Source organism: Rhagoletis pomonella, unplaced genomic scaffold (assembly GCF_013731165.1).
Source record: "Rhagoletis pomonella isolate Grant_MI unplaced genomic scaffold, Rhpom_1.0 Rhpom_scaffold_00007, whole genome shotgun sequence".
Taxonomy (NCBI): Eukaryota; Metazoa; Arthropoda; class Insecta; order Diptera; family Tephritidae; genus Rhagoletis; species Rhagoletis pomonella.
In genome coordinates, this window is record NW_023458561.1 from 9,283,974 (window position 1) to 9,290,026 (window position 6,053).

General features: G+C 36.7%; 1 protein-coding gene across 2 annotated transcripts in view; it reads right to left on the bottom strand.

The window, feature by feature from the left end:
* LOC118742290 (DNA-binding protein Ikaros) overlaps nt 1-5,711 on the bottom strand; it is a 114,171-nt gene extending 108,460 nt beyond the window's left edge. For both annotated transcript variants that reach the window (XM_036474255.1, XM_036474252.1), the window contains exon 1: nt 5,587-5,711. The gene's annotated coding sequence lies outside the window, so the exon portion shown is untranslated. The remainder of the gene's footprint in view (nt 1-5,586) is intronic.
* Between the last annotated feature and the right edge of the window lie 342 nt (nt 5,712-6,053).

Sequence of the window (6,053 nt, forward strand, 5' to 3'; positions counted from 1 at the left end):
AAAAACTACTGCATAGATTTCAGTCAAATTTTCAGAGGTTATACCTTGCATATATGGTCCTATTATAGGCTACCAGAAAACTCACTAGGTGGCGCTGGGGTCGAGTTATTTATAAAAGTCGTATTTATGAATCGATTTCGTTCAAATTAAAAACGTGTGCTACTCCCTTGATGAGAAATACGTATGCAAAAAATAGACGTGCCAGGTGGCGCTGGAGTCGAGTTATTTATAAAAATCGTATTTATGAACCGATTTCTTTTAAATTCAAAATGTATGCTACCAGCACGATGGAACATACGTTTACCAAAAATAAACCCGCTAGGTGGCTTTATGAACCGATTTTGTTCAAATTCAAACTATAAGCTACCTGCATGATGAAAAAAGCATTTGCGAAAAACGGACCCGATAAAATCCCTATTTATGAACCGATTTTGTTAATGCAAATTCAAAACGCTTATTACTTTCATGATGATTTTTTTTTCATTCGAAACATACATATACACAGCAAATGGCCGCTTGCTTCGCAGCGCCTAATAAGATCTTTTGCGTTGGCCAATTCAAAAATAGCGTTTAAAAGCAAAAGCAGTCTGTAAAGTAAACATTTTTAGTTTAAATTGAAACGACTAAAAACGGAATCTTCCTCACACATATGCCAAAAATAGTAGTCTTATTTCCACCTGTGAGATCTCTGCCAAGTGTGCGTAATATTCTTCTATGATCCTGCAACTTCAGCATTGGTCCGGTGTACCATGTAAGCCAATAAAAGTCCTCATAAGGAAACCTAACAGCGCTAATGAGCGTTTTCAATAATAAGAGGGCCAAGAATCCTCGCTGCCCCACAGGATGAAAAGTTTTCGCGTACATTGGCTAAATGAGTCGTGTGACCTCATGAATATCGTTCAAATGAAGCCATCGATATACCTATCGTGTTCTTTCTTGGCCAGATGTGGTCGAATCTTTCCTTGTCAATTCGCCACTTTTACAATTCGTATTAATATTTATGAATTGGTTTCTTTGAGGCTTACTGTTGTAATAACGGCCGCCTAGAGCAACTTCGTCAATCGGAGGTAGATGCAAGATCACGCTTACATAGTCTTACGGTCTTTATATGCATACTTAAACGCATCCTTGATTTAGCCATCTGAAGAGTAAATTCGTCTAAGATAAAAATGGTGCCAAAGCAGAACAAACCCCGCGGGGGTTTCTATATATTTCGGGTGCAGCGTCATCCATTGGGTCCCTTTTCTGCAAAACCTTTGCTTGTCATGAAATGAATACGAATTACGAATTCCGCGGATTTTCTTGGCCCTCCGATAACTTAAAACTGGTTTACGGACCAATGTTAATGTTGCAAGATCATAGAAGAATATTACGCACGCTTGGCAGAGATCTCACAGGTGGAAATAAGACCATCGGTAAAACACCGAAAGGGATTAGTATTCCATATGGTATCACAGCGCTGCTATTCTTGGTCTATGTGTGAGGAGGATCCTGCTCTTTATTCGTTTCAATTTAAACTAAAAATGTTTACTTTACAGACCGCTTTTGCTTTTAAACGGTATTTTTGTAGCAAGCAGTGAGTTCTTAGCTTATGTACATGCAACAAAACTTTTCAGGTAGGTTTTCGACCGTATCGAGTAATAGTTTGAGCGATCGTTAAAGTGGAAAAAAATAAAGAAAATTAGGGGTTTCTTTAGATTTTACGCAACAAAACAAGTCTACACAACAATCGAAGTCTACCACTAGATTGTTATACATGATTTTAATGGCCTATAAATCCTCTTCTCATGTTTGATTTTTAAAATGGGGTGAAAAATAGTCAAGCTTTTAATAGATAAGTCCCTCAAGTACGAAAAACTACGTCTTTTTATACATGATCTAAAAAAAAAAATATTTCTTAATTTTCCATGCCTAGAAAAAAATAGAAACACAACAGAAGAAGAAAGGCTTTCTGGACTATGCCCTATGAGCGTCCATAGAAAACTCGTTACCGAAAACCACGAGATGATGAGAGGTTATTAGCGTAAAAATTATTAAATAAAAATATATCAAAAACTTAACAAGTATATTTTGTCCACGCCCATGCTATGTGCTACTTCCCCTTTTACAAACTCATTTATATCTACCTTACTATAAGCAACTACCATAGATATGCTTGCATACCAAATTTCAGGTTCAGGTGACTTATGGGTCCGAAGTTATGGCTGAATAACAATTCCATGATTATGTGATGAGCCACGCCTCTTCAACAAACTCATTTATTTATATCTTACTATAAGAACCTACCATAGATATGTCTACTTACTAAATTTCAAGTTCGTGTGACTTATGGTTCCGAAGTTATGGCTGATTAAAACTTCAAAGCCTACTGGATGTGGCACGCCCCCTTTTATAAACTCATTTGTATAAGCCTTACCATAAGCACCTACCATAGATATGGCCTCATATCAAATTTCAAATTCATGCGACGTATGGTTCCGAAGTTATAGCTGAAACAAAATTTCACGCCTATGGTATATGCCACGCGCCTTTTTAGAAACTAATTTATATATACCTTACCATAAGCGTCTGCCATAGACATGTCTTCGTACCAAATTTCAAGTTCTTTTGACTTATGGTTCCGAAGTTATAGCTGAAACAAAATTCCACGCCCAAGGGATGTACCACGCCCCCTTTTATAAACTCATTTATATACACTTTACTATAAGCGTCTCACATAGACATGTCTTCGTACCAAATTTCAAGTTATTTTGACTTACGGTTCCGAAGTTGTAGCTGATTAAACATTTGCAGGCCTATGGGAGGTGCCATGCCCCATTGCGGAATTTACGACATATTTGCAAATAAAACCATACCTATAACCTTCCCGAGGTAAAAACAAATAAATCTGCAAAGTTTCGTGCGATTCCATGTCGTGGTTCAAAAGTTATAAGGTAATAAACAAACAGACATTCACATTTATATACATACTAGCAGACCCGGCGAACTTCGTCCCGCCCAAAATTTTTATATATTTTATTGAAACTTTTTGGTCCAACATTTTCACCAACAATTCACGTTTACGATTTTCATTGGCAAATTTGTCTGCTAAGATTAAGGTTTGGTGGTCATTTGCCGCTTTAAATAACCTAAGGAAAGTGTTATATCCGTGAAGAAGTTCTTAAAATTCTCCAGTTGTGCGGAATTTCATAGCACGGTTATTCGCAAAGCGAAATAAATTTTTTTCCTCTTCACTCCCTGCCGGCAACAATGATCCGGTTCTATAGTGAATGTCCTAGAAGCTTTACAGTGTAGTAGGTGGCAATTTCAAAATGAGTGCGAATCATTGTTCTACAGAAATGCAATATACATATACTTATTTTAGACGAAATACCTTAAAAGTTTGAACGTATAATAATATTGGAAAATCACATCCATTGGGCCAATTGCAACGCAGGAGCGTTCGATATACTCAATGGTGCAACAGGTCGATTTAAACTGACCTTCACGGCCCCTTTTCTCACTTGGCTATTTTTAGTAATAGCTCGACTTCAGCACCACTTGGCAGCACGTTTTTGCAATAGTATTGCATACATATTTAAAACATTAGCCAAATCGGATCATAAATAAGATTTGTAGTAATAACTCTACTACAGCGCCAACTGTCGGATTAAATTGTGAAATTAAACCATCCAGAGACCCACTAGAATACACAACAAGTTTCGTTAAAATCCGTACAACCATCTAGGAGGATTTCACTCACAAACACACCTACAGAAGAATAAAAAAATTAATTCAAAGATAGCTAAAGGTCGGTACGTTTGTAGGCCTCACACCCCTTTTCAAATAGCCCAAATTTTCTCCATGAGTATGGGCTTGATTTCAACTATATACATATCTCGATACGAAGTTCCAGTACTGTACCATGAATACTTTCAGAGATATGCAGTACAAAAATTCGATTTATATGGGAGGTGCCACGCCCCCCTTTCCAACAGCTGCCCTCTTTCTTCATGAGTATGCGATTGATTTCGTATATCTCCATACCACGTTCCAGAACTCTACCAAGAACACTTCCAAAGATAGGCAGTATGAAAAATTCGGTTTGTATGGAAGATGCCACGCACCCTTTTCCAATAGTTCCAATTTTTCTCAAAGAGTATGCGATTTATTTCGTACATCTCCATACAAAACTCTAGAACTCTACCAAAAAATTTCCAGAGATAAGCAGTATGAAAAATTCGGTTTGTATGGGAGATGTCACACCCCTTTTTACAATAGCTAAAATTTTACTCCAAGGGTATGCGATTGATTTCGTATACCTCCATACCAATTTCCAAAACTCTACCATGCACACTTTCAGAGATATGTAGCATGAGAAATTCGGTTTGTATGGGAAGTGCCACTCCCCCTTTACGTATAGACTCTTTTTAGCCTAAAACCATCCTTGGGACACGTGCGGCAGGTGGCAGTTTCCAAAAAAATCGGTTCAGCCGCTCTCGAGCCTTGGGAAAACTAACAAACGGCTTTCTTAATATATATTAGTTGAGAAATATTATATATTATAATTATACTTTGACAGAATCCGTTGTTTCTGATTGGCGCAAAAAAATCTTGCCTAGTGCCGAATTCGCCCCTTGATATGTCGTTACTTAAAGCTATTTATATTCGAAATTGCATGAAAATTTGCAATTTTGCTTATCCAGGCAAAAAGCTACCTACGTACCGAATTTTAAGCAAATCGGACCATAAATACGATTACTTCGAACAGATCGGTCCCTGGTCCACTTCTCGGACAAAATGGATCATATATGCTAATATATACTAAAAAGCTACCTACGTACCGAATTTTAAGCAAATCGGACCGTAAATACGATTTTTTGGAATAGATCGGTCCCTGGTCCACTTCTCGGAAAAAATTGATCATATATGCTAATACATGCTAAAAAGCTAATTACGTACTAAATTTTAAGCAAATCGGATCATAATAAGATTTTTTCGAATAGACCGGTCCCTGGTCCACCTACCCGAAAAAAAGTAAAATGTTTTTAGCCTAAAACATGGTGGTTACCGAAAGCTATTTTTATACAAAATTTCATGAAAACCGGACGAGCCGTTCGCGAGATTACCTGTTACAAAAAAAAGGGACTTCTCTTTATATAATTAGTATAGATATAGATAACCAAAAAAATTAAGCTCAAAAAACATTACGAATATGAAAAAAACACGTGGTCATTGGTTTGAGTCACTGTATGTATTACCGCTGCCGTCTGTGTATAATATTAGCTACCCGAACGGCATCGGAACAGCGTGTATATTGTATTTTCGTTGTTTATGCATACGTCCTTTGACGTGCACACATATATATGTGCATACACATGTATAATACAAAACGTGGTAACTCTAACATCTTAATTCCACCATGTGGTAATCTCATTTGTCATATTTTTAACACCACACATTTACTTCCTTCTTCAACACAGATATAAAGAAGAGGAAAGTAGCTGATACATATGTACATAGGTACATACATCCACATAACCAGATTAACGTTTCAGTATGATATATCAACCCAATAAAATTCGGTTTAAATTGTTTGCCAACAACCTGAAATGTTATTTCCATTTGTTTTGTGTGACCGCCACTGTCGCGAACTTAAAAACTATGTTTAAGTTTTATTATCCTTTCACCACCACAGCAAATAAAATACTGAAAGTTCATCGGTGTGGTAGTGGTGAAATCAAAAGGATTGTCTCAAAGCGATGCCATATGTTAAAGAAGTTGCATTTATATTTCACGATAATATTGTTACGATTATCCTCGAAACCTTGAGGGATTTCCCAAATATACTCGGGCTCGTATCGCTGGATTGTTAAATAAATGCTAACGATGACCGAATTGTAGTACAATTAACTTTATTGTACAACAAACAATTTACAATACTTGCTAATACAGTAAAAACACTTTACAATACTTGTTAAAGCAATAACAACGCTTTACTACTTGTTAACACAATTAAACTTATAGCTTGCTTATTCGCAACTCGCTTCTCTGCTCAGTTTACTTGTAGCTTG